We start from the raw sequence: 17,536 nt of genomic DNA, 5'->3' as shown, positions 1-17,536 counted from the left end.
TAAAGTGTGTTTCCGCATCGAGTAAGAGAGAGCGAGAGAAAAATATTTCATTTCTGCAAATATTAGCGATCTCCCTCGTATGGTGGAGTCCTTAGTTCAGGGCTGTCAGCCATTTCGAAAGAAGAATGACTTGACAACTGTGGTAGCGAGGAGACACTACACTCTCAGTACGGTCCTGGATAATAGCCTCGATATAGGCGGCATCCTTCTACGTACTGCTTATCATCACGGCTATGGACGGCCCGGCGAAGAGAAATACACGTTACTCTCTTTACGCGGCCCCGAACTTGAGAGAAGTGCCGCCTATATGCAATCGCTGTTAAGCGGCCGAACTCCGTATACGTCCCCGCAGGCCGATGCGCGCTCGAGAGAAGCGACAGGGCGCCGCGAAGCGTCGAAAACTACTGCACCACGCATGCGCTCGAATGAAAAAAAAAAGGCAGAAAAAATTGAAAGCGCGCACCTCGCACATGATCCCCAGGGCGCGCGCGTGAGGAAAAAAAAAAGGCGATATCCGCGGAAGCTGATAAGTTTCGGGTTAGCTGCGCGGCCGCGCCATCAGGCGCTATCACGAGACGGGCAGGCGACGGAGTTCGGTAACATTCACCTGTTCGTCAACATAGCTGCTCGGAAAGCGCTCAACTGCGTCGACTGCGCGCTTTTGCGCCTGCCGCTGTGTAATATGTTTTCATCAATGGATATGAAAGGTGTGTATCGAGGGCAATGTAACACACCGCAATGTGAGTGCAACGGATTTTGCCTCACCATGAACAATGCGCTTGCCACAGCATGCCAGGCCGGTTGGTGTGCGTACTGCGGCCACAGTCCACTACAACATGTTCGAATTGGTAAGTGGGCTTCTTGGTTTCTCTGATGCTGCCGTGATATCTGCTACTGCATGTGCAGGATGCAATTTTCAGAGTGGACGGAAAAAAAGAAAAAGGGAGCAGGGGGGCACACATCGCCAGTTATGTGTATACATATGACCGCGTTGTACTGGCGGCAGAACATTAAGCACATTAGTGACTACTCCCGAATTTACATGCTTTGTGTGCCATCTTCGCTACATCTCATCGTAGATGCGCTTTTTCTCGAAATACAATATTTATCAACCAGTCATCTCATCATGTGCACATACATTTTGACAAGTTTGTTTTCATTTTACTCAGTACATGGCTCGCATTTGTTTCGTGACCCTATTGTCGCATGCCAGGAGGGGTGGGGGCATTTCCTGAAGGCCTTGACTGTATAATAAATGTAGCTATTTTCATTATTTATTTTGAGTAAAACACCCCCTCCATCAAAATTTTGAGGGAGGGGGGAACAAGGCACCCCCCCCCCCCCTATGATGTGATGCATCAAGCCATTGAGCTGGCACAGTAGGAACATACAGCTGACTGCTGCTGTGCCTGTTTTTTTTTTTTTTTTTTTAACGAAAACTATTTTTTTTTTTGTTGGCTGTCTTAGTTTGCTAGCACTGCACTTGGGAAGTTCTGCAGTGTGAATTTATTACGAACCAACTAACCTATTCCAAAATTCTATTCTTCTAGCTCAGCTCTTACTTATCACAGAGTATTGGCCTCGAGGAGTTACGGAGTCGCCCTCTATCGGACGCGCCTCGATTGCGTGCTAGGCAGGATACCGCCGGCGCGCTCCCCATAGGTTTTGCTGTCGGCGTTCTACAAAAACACCTCGCGGAAGCCCTCCAGGGCATTTCTGTAAGTACTTTCGAAATGAACTATGTTCTTTACTGTCAACATAATCATTTTTGACGAACTGAAAGTACAAGATAGTTTACAGTCGCTGTCTCTTTGCAGAAAAGCGAGCACTCGCTTCACGCTGTCACCGCGTTGGAGACCCCTGAACCGGCTTCTTGCGTGAAAGGTAGTCACTCGCTGAGTGCAAACTATGTGAAATATCTCGTTAGAGTAGACTGCCTGTGTAACCTAACGGAGCATAACAGAAAGAAGCCTCAAGCCAGCGATCGCACGGGTTCGCGACGACTGACGGTGCCTCTGCATGTATGAGCGTCTGCATGTATGTTCGTACTGATGGTTTCGCTTTTGCTACGAGCGCGTTTTGGCACCGCGCTGTGAACTTTAGGCCGCAAAATATGAGAATTTGTGAGTAAAGAAACAACTACTGTTGCGCGGAGGCTATCAGAGCAGTTCAAAAACAATTTCCTTACAACTGTGGCTTCGGTGCGCATGGCAACTTTGTGATCTGCCGTCCCGACGATTCAGTGTTTTTTTTTTCTTTTTCGGTCTAAATTCGGGTACGTTTCAATGTCATTTGACAAGTTGTCTCCCACTGCGCATTGATCGGTCTTCTCAGAGGGCAAATGCCGCTGCTTCTTTTTCTTTATTCAGCGCATTCGTTTCGTTTGGTGCTCACACAAAACGTCAGCAAATGCGACGCCTTTTTTTAATGCTCCTTAATTATCGTTCCGTTTGCATTCCAGTGAACTTGCCGCTCTCTGTCATCAACAAATTCGTAGACCAAGGCTTCATCACTTCGATATTGCTGGTGGAAGGAGAACCAGTCTACGAGACCGAGCATGTAGTAGGATGCGACGCCTAGAAAAGAAAGAAAATACAGTAACGTTTGCCGTACTTGTTCTGCAAACGTCGGCGGTGAACTAGGAGCCACATGAACTTGAAAAAGCGGTGAATAATATAGAAGGTATTGCAGCAACCAGCAGCCGCAAAACGGGATAGTAATTATTTGGCGAGTACCCCAGCAATTTTGGCAGCAGTGTCTTGTCTAACGCCAACAGGGTGGCATCTTTCGCACGTAAATAAATGAGGCTCCAAGAAAATACATGGGGTTGGCCGGTGGGCCGATCGCGGAAGCAATGCAAAATTTAGGTAGCTTATGAAGCAATGCATGCCTCATCAAATGGGAAGGTTGCCCGTCGGCGTCCCGCGTCGGCGGCGTCAACACGAGTGATGCAAAAGATAATCGTCACGTGATGGTGTCACCATATGACGTCATCATGACGTCATCATCATCATCATCATCATCATCAGCCTGTCTACGCCCACTGCAGGGCAAAGGCCTCTCCCATGTTCCGCCAATCCACCCGGTCCTGTGCTTTCTGTTGCCACGTTATACCTGCAAACTTCTTAATCTCATCTACCCACCTAATTTTCTGTCTTCCCCTCACGCGTTTGCCCTCTCTTGGAATCCAGTCAGTTACCCTTAATGACCACCGGTTATCCTGCCGACGTGCTACGTGGCCGGCCCATATCCATTTCTTCCTCTTAATTTCAACTATGATATCCTTAACCCCCGTTTGTTCCCTGACCCACTCTGCTCTCTTCCTGTCTCTTAAGGTTACACCTATCATTTTCCTTTCCATCGCTCTCTGCGTCGTCCTCAATTTAAGTTGAACCCTCTTTGTAAGTCTCCAGGTTTCTGCTCCGTAGGTAAGTACCGGTAAGATGCAGCTGTTATATACCTTCCTCTTGAGAGATAGTGGTAGACTACTATTCATGATTTGATAATGCTTGCCGAATGAGCCCCATCCCATCCTTATTCTTCTAGTTATTTCACTCTCATGGTTCGGCTCCGCGGTTACTAGCTGTCCTAAGTTGCGGTTGGGGAATATGGCATCGGCTCTAGAAATGCCAGAGGGGAGTTACTAGTAGAGTTCGCAGAACGCAATAATTTACGGATCTTGAACACCTTCTACAGAAAACGGACTACTCGTAAGTGGACGTGGAGGAGTCCTAATGGCGAAACTAAGAATGAAATAGACTTCATAATGTGCGACCACCCGGGCATTATACAGGATGTAGAAGTAGTTAACAAGATCCGATGCAGTGACCATAGAATGGTAAGATCTAGAATTCAACTAGACGTGAGGAAGGAACGGCAGAAACTGATACGCAAGAAGCCGATTAATGAACTAACTCTGCGAGGGAAAGTACAGGAATTCAGAGTTTCACTTCAGAATAGGTACGCGGCTTTAACCGAGGAAACCGACCTTAGCATTGACGCAATGAATGATAATCTGACTAGTATCATTAAGGAGTGTGCAGTGGAAGTCGGGGGTAGAGTCGTTAGACAGGACACTGGTAAGCTATCCCAAGAGACGAAAAACCTCATTAAGAAACGTCAAGCTATGAAAGCCTCAAAGGCAACAGACAAAATAGAGCTGGCGGAGCTTTCGAAGTTGATCAATAGGGGTAAAGTAGCCGACATAAGAAAGTATAATATGGAGAGAATTGAGCATGCTCTAAAGAACGGAAGAAGCCTCAAAGCTACGAAGACAAAACTGTGCATAGGCAAAAATCAGATGTATGCGTTAAGGGACAAGGATGGCAAGGTCACAACCAATATGGATAGAATAGTTGAGATAGCGGAAGAGTTCTACAGAGATCTGTACAGCAGCCGAGACAGTCAGGATGATAACGTAAGAAGCAGTAATATCCCAGAGGAATCTGACATCCCACCAGTATTAACAGGAGAAGTAAAGAAAGCCCTAAAGGGAATGCAAAGAGGCAAAGCCGCTGGTGAGGATCAGGTAACATCAGACTTGTTGAAAGACGGTGGAGAGATTATGTTAGAGAAACTGGCCACCCTGTATACGAAGTGTCTCTCGACAGGGAGGATACCAGAATCTTGGAAGAATGCCAACATCATCTTGATCCATAAGAAAGGGGACGTCAAGGACCTGAAAAATTACAGGCCCATCAGCTTACTGTCCGTTGTCTACAAGCTATTCACAAAAGTAATTGCTAACAGAATTAATACGACATTAGAGTTTAATCAACCAAGGGACCAGGCAGGATTTCGTACAGGCTTCTCAACAATAGACCATATTCATACCATCAATCAGGTGATAGAGAAATGCGCGGAATACAACCAACCCCTATACATAGCCTTCATAGATTACGAGAAGGCATTTGATTCGGTGGAGACATCAGCAGTCATGCAAGCACTGCGGAATCAGGGCATCGACGAAGCCTATATAAACATAATGGAAGAAATCTACAGCGCATCCACAGCCACTATAGTCCTTCATAAAGAAAGCGACAGAATTCCAATAAAGAAGGGCGTACGGCAGGGAGACACGATCTCTCCAATGCTATTCACCGCGTGTTTACAGGAGGTTTTCAGGGCCCTAGATTGGGAAGAATTAGGGATAAGAGTTAATGGAGAGTATCTCAGTAACCTGCGCTTCGCTGATGACATTGCATTGATGAGTAACGCGGGAGACGAATTACAGCTCATGATTACTGAACTGGATACGGAAAGTAGAAGAGTAGGTCTGAAAATTAATATGCATAAAACTAAAGTAATGTGGAACAATCTTGGCAGAGAACAGCGCTTCGCGATAGGTGGCGAGACGCTGGAAGTTGTAAAGGAGTACGTCTACTTAGGACAGCTAGTAATCATGACGTCACAGATCGCCAAAATATGTAGCGTCATTATGACGTCACATAATGTGACGTCACGCGATGACGTATTCACACGTCATGGTCGCTTTGCATTGCCTCCGTGATCGGTCACGGATGCCGTGCAAAACCGCATTAGGTGCAGAACGCTTTTGGAGGGGGGCGCGGGAGAATCAGTACATCGACTGACAAGAAGAAGATGGCTTTCGCCTTCTAGTCATCTTTAACGAATGCATAAGGGACCCTGTGCGTTTTTTTAATTCAACGTATCTAAACAATGACTTGCGCATCTGCAGCCGATTTTGTGGACGCTGAGCACGGGGCCGACGATCAAGAGGTCGCATTGGAGGCTTCTGAGATGGCATCGCACGTGGTAAAATGTAGCGCTTTTACCATCCTGTGGCAGATAAGCATCATTTGCCGGCGGGAAGCGCGCGCGAGCCATCGTCTCAGTGCGCACTGTCTGCTACTCACCGAACATCGCGGGCCCGACGCAGTAACAAAAGTCTTCGTCGCGGAAGTGCTTGTTGCACACAAGACTCGTAGCAGATGGCTACTTGACGCTTCTTAGCTTTACAACCCATGCTTCACGCTGTTTCTTGTACCGCGGTTACCATTGCAGGCTGACACTGGGCTCCGTTGCGTAAACGCGGCACTGCGGCACCGAGCGGTAGAGCCCCATGTTCGTCGCCTTCGGAGGCAGCCACTCTATTACAATGGTTTCAATTGAGTATAAAATGAGAGAAAACTTCCGAATTTGAACAGACCGCAGCGCGTGTGGGACTTGAAACTCGTTTTCAAAGCACGCGGCAGTGCGCCACAAGCAGCCGACGCGGCCGCTGAGACCACGTGATCCTGCCAAGCACGTCACGCCGACGGTGGTGCCGGCGTTTCCAGTGGTGGGCCTCGAGGCCAATATTTCGTTAGCATGAGCGAGCCCTCGGCAATTAATAATAATTTGTGTTTGAATAGCTCATAAATGCATGTTTAAGTGCATGTTTTAACCAGGTTGTCTAAACTTACCTATGGTATGATTTACAGCTTACCGCAGTTTCAAGAAGCACTGAGTCACTGAGATGCAAATGCATTTATCACTGTGCTGGTGGTGCTCAACAATACTAATGTACTGCCACTGGAAGTACCAGCACCAGCAGCTTCGTAATGCCTGCGTCACAGCATACCGGTGGGTGCCAATACAAATTAGTAAAGATGGCGTGATATCATAAAAAACTGCAGCATCTCTGGAGTGTCAATTTGTTGCCAGCACACTGATACTAGATTTCATGAACGCAGTAGTTCTTTCAAAACGTGAGAAGTGTCATAGTGCTTAGGATCACCATCAGGGTACCTAGAAAGTTGTGGGGGTGCTATATCACCGCTGTAAAGGCGACTGCCGTAGCTTGGGCGCGGCCGCTGTGTTTGGAACGCACGTGCTTGGCGTAAGCGGACACGTTCGTACAAGGTCAGGGATGCGCTTTGCTGTGACCCGAGTTTAGCGCGGTGGCGCCGGCATCGCCGCCGCGAATCTAGGCCGGCGCATAGAAACGGCAGTGAGTCTCTCTTGGGGTGTGGCAGCGCGCGCGGATGGACGACGGCCACGCTGGGGTCCGTGGGGGAAGGCACCGCGGCTCGCTTCCCTCGGGCCCTCGTGGTAAGTCGTGCATCTGCGGCGCCGCCTTCGCATTTGTATATTATTATGTTGTCTTATTTTATATGCCTTATGTATGTCTTATGTTATATATTGTATTGTATGTCTTACATTGTCATGAGTGTGTGATATGTTTCCAAGTATTCCTTGTTAGCGTGTTACGTGTTACAAATTCGGCCGGCGATCTCGCCATATATATTAAAGAAGTGTTTAATAAACCTCCGTTTTGTTGCAGAGCCGCGTGAACTGTCTCCGTGTGTTCCGAGGGCGGCGGCGGTTATATCGCTCAGACCCCACAAAGTGCAGTTATGACAGCAGGAACGAGACAACTATAAGTGCTGGTTGTTTACGACAACAGATCAAACATGCAAGAGTTACCACAATCAACCTGTTCCTTTATGTCGTCTAAAGGCATTTGGTTGAACAATCAAAGGGTTATGTTCCCTATTAGCTTCTTCACCTACTCTTTCTCACGTGTAGTTAATGCAGATCATCTATAATTCTAAAAATGTTCGCTAATAGGCATGTGTATGTGTAGGGCTTGCAGTGAGTAATATAAATTCAAGCTGATCTCTCATGTAGAGTACTCACGGATTGAAACAGGACAATTGGGGCTAAGTAACGCACACATTTTTGTTTCCACTGTCTTTCATTGCAGGTCATTTGGGCGTAATTTTTACTCGAATGCGTTGACCAGAGCCCATGTTATCTTTAGAGACCAGATTCGTCGCGACAGGACGTGGCTATCTTGAGAAATTGCACATACCAGTCGTTATACTAAAAAAATTGATTTCATGTTAGAATTCGTGAGTGTTCTAGGCTGTTTGTGAATCGCTTTTGATGTTCACATTTTTTACTGGTACATTCAGCAGTGCAGGCTGTTCTTACTGATCTTTTCACCACGCAGGAGACGCCGTTCATCAAATCACAGGCACAGAACAAAGCTTGCAAGGGCCATGAGAAACAGCTGATACGGAATTCACCTCTCTACAATCTGCAGCTACATTGATAACTGATGCAAGGTCTAGTACTGGTACTGAGACACTTGAGGCTTCCACGAGGTCAACCGCAGTTGCCACAACAGATGACGCATTGAGCTACCCCTCGGCATTTGGACAAACTCTAGGACTGCATCAGAGTGTTGTGGTCCAGGCGGACAATTTTCTTCAGTGCTGGGCAAACAGCAAGCTTCTGCACATTGTGCGTCAGTTGAAGTGTAGCTGGATGCGCAACTTGTTGCATTTTAAGTGTTTGCTATCAAGGTGCTGTTAGAGTGTACTAGATCAGAGTAGTGCTTGGAGCGAGCTTCTAAAACTGAAGCCGAAACACGGTCCATCCGCTTGTGGCATTGCGAACGGTAGTCTCCATTGCGTCGTCGTTTAAGAGTTGCACACCGTTGATTGCAGGCCACAAGTGGATTGACCCGGTTTGGGCTTCACTTTCGGTAATGCGGCCGTTCCGACCACTCCCCTATTCTAGTACATTCTAGTGCCGTGTTACACAAGGCAGTGTTTGATTTTAAGAATATTATTTCTTTATTGGAGCACAACGTCCTTACGAGAGTGCATAACTAGCATTCAACTAGCTTTCAGATGTTGTGCAAATGACGCAGGACAAAAGAGCGATGCAAGCCACACACATGCTACACTGTGTATGCGTCACTCTTTTGCCCTTTGTCGTGTGAGCTATGCTTTTTGCACGACAAGCTCAACATACAATTTATATTAAGAATTAGATAGGCACTGACATCTGTTATTTATTTGCAGTTGTGAATAAATGTCCTAGATTCCAAAATTGTATAAAGATACTGGAATGGTTCAGAGTACCCTAAATATTTTAATCTAACATGATTTGATGACCAATTTTTTTTTTTTCGTTTCACAGACGCTATACCGAGTCGTGTTAAGACACAAAAAACTTTCGTGAGGGAGCAGAGTGTTAATACATATTGATGCTCGCTCTGGCTCACCTTATAACTTGCTAATGAGTATTAGCTTATGGGGCAACTGAGCTGAAAATAGTGCTAAAACATTGTGTCGTGGCACTGTGTGGCTTTTTTTATGCTGCCTGATACAATTTTGCCTCTAGAAACATAACTGAATCTTGTTTGTAAAACACCTGTTAGATAAGAAGTTTGTCATCATGCTCTGAAGTATATATCTTTTACAGCGAAAGCTGTTATGGAGATCATTTCACCGGTCGTTTTTGGCGCCGTAGTTGTCCGCCGCCGCCGCCGCTGTCCGTAACCAGTATCGCTCGAAATAAGAAAAACATTTCCAGGACGGAACGAGGTTCGAACCTGGGCCCTCTGCGTGGGAGCCCAGTATTCAACCTCTGAGCCATGCCGGTGCTTGAAATTGCTTTGCAAAAAGGTCCTATACAGGCTTCATGTCGGGAAGGATTCACATTAGTATATGCAATATAGCGTGGCAGAAGAGTAAAATAAGCACCAAGCGTCGCACAACGCGAATTCTGTAACCAGGCGTCACACAATACGAATTGCGCAACGAGTAGGTTGTTGCGGCACCTGCCATTTCAGAAGCTGACACCACTCTAAGCGGGGGCGCGCGCATCGAGGCACTCTAGTCCACAGTGCCAGGCCACGGAAAGTACCAAGTTCCAGCCACCACCGAAGGGGGCGAGAAAATCGACCCCGCAGCTGCTAAAAAACACAATAGTGCTTCCGTTCAAAATTCTTCCCTCGCGAATGCACAGTTTACCGCTACAGGCACCGTAATTGATCTATCATTTTCGCAAAAAACTGCTCTTTCTGAGATAATTGAAACATAATATTAGAATTCCGCGTTGCGCGTAGTAATTGTGAGCACTATATTTCTTGTTATAGCGACTGCGATACAATAAAAATTGGCCGCGCATCTGCGTGCTTCACTGCAAATGTTGTCGACAGACGATAGTCTTCTGCATGTCGTACTACAGGAGTCCTGGTCTCATCCGGGGCCACCCGTGATGCTGATCTCAGGGCCACTGCCAGGTGGCAGCACCATATCGTCGGCAGAGGGCTTTTGCGTGCATAGCGTCACATTTTCAGCGCAGCCTAAGAAACACTAGGGTCTTTAGAATTACGTATCTACTTACGTAGTGATGTTGCGCCTCAGATATGCGTAACATTTGCTTTTTGATTGAAAATGTTCACAAGTATGAACGAAGCTACCAGTTCAAGATAGCTGGGCGTTCAGCGAGTGCTTAAATTATGGCCGGGTGGCTGATCGTGCGACAGCCAGACAGACCAAAATTTCTGCGTTGAAGTATCCCAACAAGGATTATCGTCTTTATTATTAAGCAGACGTTCATACATTCGACGTCATCCACCTGTCACGTGACTTATACACTGGATTCTCTTATCAGTGACGAAGCGGAAAAGCTGCGCCGCTGCTCTTCGGCGGCCGCAGATAACGAGGAGATGCCCAGATAGTTTTCATCCGATGGTTGGCTGAGTCCACTGTTTTCCGTTTTCGTGGAAGCATGTGTGTGTGTGTGTAATTAGCTCAAAAAGCCACATTGTAGTTATTGTAGGTTGTCGCTGTACCGCTGTGTGGTGATGAATGAGCTCCGAAACAGGCGAACACATCGATTTCTGTAGGTAACCCAGCGATGGCCGGTAGATTCGCTTTGCTAACGCGCGCATTTTTGTGATTTTTGGGCGGGTATTGCATTCTGATGTTTTGTTGCCACTGTCAGCGTTGTGTATTTACGTATACGTAGATTTGCGGGGATCCTACACGTATTCGCATGCTTACGCTTCTCTCGACTTCCGCTCCTACGTGATTTCTTTGCGTAAACCCCCACCTGCTTGGTGTCCTCAGCCTTACCGCATTATGTTGCAATACACAAAAACCTGGGGGCGTTAAGCCCTACTGGTGGAAAGCAAGTGTTGAAATTCGAAGCTGTTCATGTCATTGTCACTGTAGCAGTTAATGCTGATGTTTCACGATTGTTTTGTAATACAAGTTAGCTATTGTGAACGCTAACTGACGGTGCAAACATGCGAAACATCCTTTCCTGTTCGTTTTGTCCCTGAACATCAAGGCGAGCCGTTTACGAGCTCCAGATAATGGTTTCAACACAGTAATTTTATTTCTTGCATTGAGAAGCATTGCTGGCTTGCTGTCAATAAAGAATATTGTTATCTGTACTCACGCGTGTATTGTTTCTACTGGTACCAGTAGATGTCCTTCGGATTCATGTAAGCCTAGTACAAACCAGTACAGTGTTCCGAAGGGCGCCGAGGCATTCAGCTGGGCGTGTAAACGCGCTTACACAAGCGGGCGAAAGGGTACGAGGCAAATATTGATTCTACGCGAGTCCCGTCCTCTTTCGCAGCGTCGGTGCTTGTGCACAGAATACAATAAAGAGAAAAGAAACCCAAAGCCTTTTTTTTTCAAAAAACAAACAAACAATACAAAACCGTTTTCAATTCCTGTTTGTGCTGCGCCATCTCTTGGGTGCAGTCGGTAGTTCCATGCGCTGCCACCACTTATTTTTCTTACCGTTGTCAAAGCTACAGTTTCCCTTCTCTAAACTGTTTCTTTATTCTATGACAGTCCCCCACTACGGCACGCCTCATGCACGTGGTTCGTAAAACTGCACAATTCAATTAAGTACGACGAAGTCAAATCTTGCCACTTGCTGCAATTATCTCCATAAGTTTGGTTGCCGCTATACAGTAGAAATTTTACAGGAGGAAGAGTACGCATGCCGGCGCCCAGCAGCTTATAAATGATTGGCTTTTAATTTCTTCTTGTGGGCAGTGTCGAATGGTAAAGCCAAAGTTAACAAACACACAATACTACAATGATTTTACACCGCTAGTGAGAAACCAGCAATGGTTATTATGTTACGTCGATGTACAACAGCATTAAAATTGGGAGCATTGCGTAATGCCTTTTCGAGGAGTATTTTTAGTTGAAGTCATGCAATGAAATACAATAAGAGCAGACCAGTTTGAGTTGAATGCGCACTTTTACGGAAAAAGTGGTGAGGTTTGATTAACCAATAGTCCAACATGCGAGCTTAAATGTTACTCATTTTGTCCTAATTTCTAGAAGGCGACCCCACCACAGCGAGCGCCTTCTCCCATGTATCGTCATCTCATCTCTGTAGAACGCGATCATTTGTACTTACATGCACTCTAAGGCAAAAGTGTGTTAAAAGGGTGTGTGGTTCGTCCCTTTGGGAACTAATGAGTCTGCCACAACTATTAAACCTTTTAAGGACTGACGGCACCGGGTCTAACAGTTAGCCCCCACAGGTCACGTCCATGGACTAACATTTAGTCCTCACATTTACACTTTACCGGGCAACCGTTAGTCCTCGCAGTTGTACCTCACCGGACGAACGGTCGGTCCACTCAAATACTCCATTCCGATAAACTTTTTATCCCCAGGGATGATTTTCTACAGTTACTCTCAGCAATGCTTAATACTCTTTTTCGTGTGTTTCTTTCCGCGGTGAGCAACAAATGCCGGGGAAAAGAACACGCGAAAAAAGATTTAGTCATGCCTGTGTCACTGCTTTCGCAATCAATGCGACAACGAAAGACAAAAGTGGGACAATGAAACGTTTTATTTTTCTGTATACATATGAAGTTTGTGCTTTGTTTCATTGAATTTACTGCAAAATGTCCGATACAGGTACAGCAGCGTTATCATATCTCGTTCAGTCCTTTTTGTGAAGCTAATCCAACGGAAGCGATAGATGGCAGACATTGTACGCGCCAGCGCACGCAGCATTCTGCTCGTTGTCGACAACGGCTGCACCCTGCAAGGCGCAAAAACAGTGCCAATATTATTCACACGTGACAGCGAGAGTGAAGACGCATGCACATTGCAAATGCGTGCAAGGTGAACTAAAGCACACGTCTAAAATATGGCATGCGAATAATTTCACCGCTGCAAAGCACAAAAATATTGCAAATAGTCAGCGACACGCCACAGAGAGGATGAAGATGCACGCACGTCGCAAATATGAGCTAGGGGAAATAAAAATTCACGTCTAAAATATGGCATGTAAATAATTTCACCGTGATGGCATACATTTTCAAAAACCCATTTCAAGCCACGTAGCGCAACAGTTTCAAATGCAGCAGCCGCAGCCATCAGGCCGAGGCGCCGCCAACCACCGTGCCGCCAACGAGCCGGCGAGTTTTATGGGAGCCGCGTCGTACAGCTCGAGCAAGCCCGTGAGCCGCCGCAGCCGCCAGCTAATATCGAGCAGCAGGTCGAGCAGCACAGCCGCCGCCAAAACGGCGCCGAGGTGCTTGCGAGCAAGCGTGAGGAAGCCGACGGTAATGGCGACCACTCGAGCTCGTTGCCGGGGACCGCACATCGTTTTTGGACGAGTTGCAAAACAGCGGTGAGGCCTCTGCGTAATATCGCAAGCTCGCAGCTCATCACGGCGAATAATCGGTGAGCAACCGTCCGGGCGGGCGACGACAGTGGCGGCCAGTGTCCAGGTGGTCACTAAGCACAGGCGAGCTGACGCCCAAGCAGGCCCTCAAGGTACATTTTGTGCGCGCGATATACAACACGGTCGAGTCCGTTACCGCCAATCGAAATCAGTTTCGCGCACGCGATAGGTACGGCAGAATAAAGAGCGATCACTTACTTGCGAAAAAATCCAGCGCCAATTTGTGCCCTGAGTAAGATTGGAATCATGGATCCGGTAGGCCTACTGTCTTCTCGGCTGCTATTCCCAGCCTGTGGCGACGCAGTGCAGTGACTACGCCGGAGATATACAGCGCGGCGTCGCGACGTGTCGAGACCAGCTCCAGACGTCACAGGTGCGGCGAAACGTAAAAGCAGCACGACACGCTCATGCACGCATACGTGTATATCAAAGGCACCGAGGCGGTAGTTCCTAGATCGGCGAACTCTCCGAGCGCGACACGCCAATACTCCAGCACGAACACAAGTGGGAAGACTGACCCAAGCGAGGAGTACGGCTAGTTCCCTTGACAACGGTTTGCACACGAACGTATCTCTGCACACGGCCTGCATCTCCCACGCTGTTCATCCCTTTGCAGACTAACTGGTTTGCACACGGCATGCATCCTTCTGCGCTTGCTCCTCAACGGTCTATCCGTTCATCGCGCGCCTATTGGGCTACGTTACTCCTCTTTCGGATAATTTTACCTTAGAGTGAAGGAGATACACAGGTACACGCTACTATGGCATGTGTTGAATGTCCTTGTTTTCGATAAGGTGCTAAGAAAAGCAGTGAATACACCACATTTTCCGACTATTCCTTTTTCTTCCTGAAAGAAAATTTCGTGCGTCAGGGAGTGCTGGCTCGCGCGTAATGAAATGAGAAATATTTTCAAACAAATGTTTTCTGCACGTGCTGAGATTCCCAGAGCGCAAGGGGCCGCGTGTTAACGCCAGCACAAACAACGAATTTGTTACACTACGTATATTACAGCAGTTCCTGCCGCGACTTCATAGAGGGGCCCAGGAGTTCCACTTCAAAACACATTTTCACTGCACAAAAACGGACAAATTCCCTAAATATTACAGCTACGCTGTAAAGAAAGAAAAGAAAAAAAACGCGACGTATTTGCAGTAGCGTCGTTTCTCAATTTCTAAATTCCAAATAATTGTCGCGAGCCTAATTTCTAACTTCCATATAATTGTCGCGAGCTTTACAGCTGCAACATCTCCAATGTCGTGGATGGCTTCGAGCAAGACTTACTCCGTAAGGTTGCTGGTGAGCCGAGATTATGCAACAGTTGGGCAGATATGAATCAACTTTCATGCATGAATCAACGAATAGGACATTTGTGAAAACGGTAACATTCGCAATCCTGCTGGTTGGAAATCACGTAGGATTGTGGCGGATTTTGTACCCTACGCTTGAAAAATACCAACGTCTACCATCGTGTCAGAGCCATATGGCTCTTTCACGACGGTAGACTACTTTAGCTGTAGACCACAAGAATTTTAACAAGGTATATACCTTGTTAAAATTGCTGTAAGAAAGGTCGGCCCTAAGACGTGTGTATACGATACTTTCGCACCGTTTGTGCTTGGCTCCGTGTGCCTTTATGCTTTATGTTAGCAAAAACAACATCAGATATATGTTTCACTTCGGATTTCGCATCAGCCGCCTCATGGTGGTAATAAAAAAAACGTAAATGGACATATGTGGTTACGATGAGAAGAGTGCTTTGAAAAGTGCGTGATAAAATTAGTGCTTTGAAAAGTGCGTGAATAATTAGGAAGTTCACTAATTAGAAACAAATATTTATTCAATGCCTAGTGACGAGAAAAATTCGAGTTGCAAATACACATTGCTAGCGATTATGTGCAGTTGTGATTTTTCTAGAGGTCTTGCTTTTTCATTTTTATATCTTGGTTTATCTTACCTGAACACATTGTAAAATTAACGCAAGGTGCCTTAGTCGAAATTGGTCGTTGGCTCTTCTTCTTCAAGAGAAATAATTCACTCACTGCTTAACTTACGTTACATATAGTCGTGTGTTGGTTTTTGCGAATTCGAAATAGCGAATTGATATGCTGTTTTTCATAATTTCCGCCTATTCGTTATTATATTTCCTATCACCTTAGGTAGAAAAGCATTGCGCACCTTCAAAACATCTTGGACAACCGGGTTACCTACATAAAGAGTATGTTGTTAGAAATCATAGATTAACATAGGTAGGAAGGAGAAAATGGAGTTGTCAAAACCATACGAAACAAGCTGAAGGAGGCAGTGTACATCGATACATTCGATTTACTTCAGTGTGTTAGCACGAAAGCTTCTATATTCACTTTTTCGTTTCTTTATAGAAAACATCTCTTTTCTTTATAGAAAGTCCGGCAGGTCCCATGCAATGTGGGAGTAAATTTCATGCAAATAATGCAACAAGTAGTAGTCTGTGGCGAATTTTTAGCTTTGCGCCAAGCGTAGCGAGGTGTATCAACATCTTTCTGTAAATTGAGTCGTTGTGCGCATATCATGGGCTTACCATGTACAAAAACTGCACTGGCGTAAAATTACACCTCATGTACGACGCAACGTCGGCATTCAAGTAAGAGCAGAGAGGTCAGTTTTATCGCCACCGAAAGTCATTGCTGCGGCGCGATGATGTGCAATAAGTAGTAGTCGTCGGTGTAATCAAGAAACGCTTGACTTGCTTGCGGAGTCACATGTGTCCATATGTAAAGTTTATTACCTACAGGCGGATAGCCAACACTAGAACCACTATAGGCGTTATTCTGACGTGAAGTTTGTATGGGGTCTGTTTTCGAGGCACTTTCAAGCACTGGCGTGACTGTGCGTTAAAATACTTGACTGCCATGCAGAAGGCCCGGGTTTGTTCCCGGCTGGAACAGTGAAGTTTAGTCTCTGCTTCCACCGGGATTTTAGCTCATAGATGACGCCGCAGACACCGGCACCATATTTTCTGCGACACAAACTCCTTCAAGATAGTATGCTTCCATATTGCTAGCGAACACGCACAAAGGACGACATAGAAAGAGACAGGAAACCTATGTTGTCCTTTGTGCGTGTTCGCCAGCATATGGAAGCATACAATCAATACCAACTAGCCCAGCTTAATGCAATAACCTTCAAGATAATGCGCTAAGATTTCCAAAGTACGGGTTGGCATAGACTATGATCACCTGTGGCGCGTACCCTCAAATCATGGGCCGTGGTATGCGGGTGGAAAGGATTGATGACGCACGTGACAAACATTCACGCTATTCATGTCATGGCCAGGAATCGTGTTCCTTAACACTCATGCTTTCCATGAAAATTTTCGTATATACCGACGTAGGCGGATAGATAGATAGATAGATAGATAGATAGATAGATAGTAGATAGATAGATAGATAGATAGATAGATAGATAGATAGATAGATAGATAGATAGATAGATAGATAGATAGATAGATAGATAGATAGATAGATAGATAGATAGATAGATAGATAGATACACACGGTCAACCTGGCCTTGGGTCGGTAAAAACTGCTTCGCATTTATAACACGCAACATTTGCACACGCAATATGTGACATAAACAGCTACAATAAATGCAGCTATTATATTGTGCGGCTTCTTAGACGACGACGAAGTTGTAATGAAGCAGTTGCAAGGCATTGTGCGACCGATTCGTGGACACACAAGTTCCTGAGAATGGAAACACTAATTGTCAGTCTCAACACGCCCCAAAGGCACTCGTTTAGAGACAGAGGCAGATAATGGCTTCAGGCGTGCACGTATGTACTTGGCGCCCCACTAAATACGGCCTCTCATCGATTGCGCAATACCGTGTAGGCACCGTTGGACTTATAATGCAACGTGCGTTGCTTTCAAAAGATCTGTTCAGCGACCGTTCTCTCCTACGTAACGTCTAGGCCTTGTGTTCAGGTCGTCTAACTGGATTACATTAGGAGCTCAGGAGAGCCAGAACTGTCTTCTCGTAAGGACTGAATTGACGCTCTTACCACGTGTACCTTCCGACGTCC

The sequence above is a fragment of the Rhipicephalus sanguineus genome, chromosome 2 (assembly GCF_013339695.2).
Source record: "Rhipicephalus sanguineus isolate Rsan-2018 chromosome 2, BIME_Rsan_1.4, whole genome shotgun sequence".
In the NCBI taxonomy this organism is placed as follows: domain Eukaryota; kingdom Metazoa; phylum Arthropoda; class Arachnida; order Ixodida; family Ixodidae; genus Rhipicephalus; species Rhipicephalus sanguineus.
Note: the sequence above shows the minus strand (reverse complement) of the source record.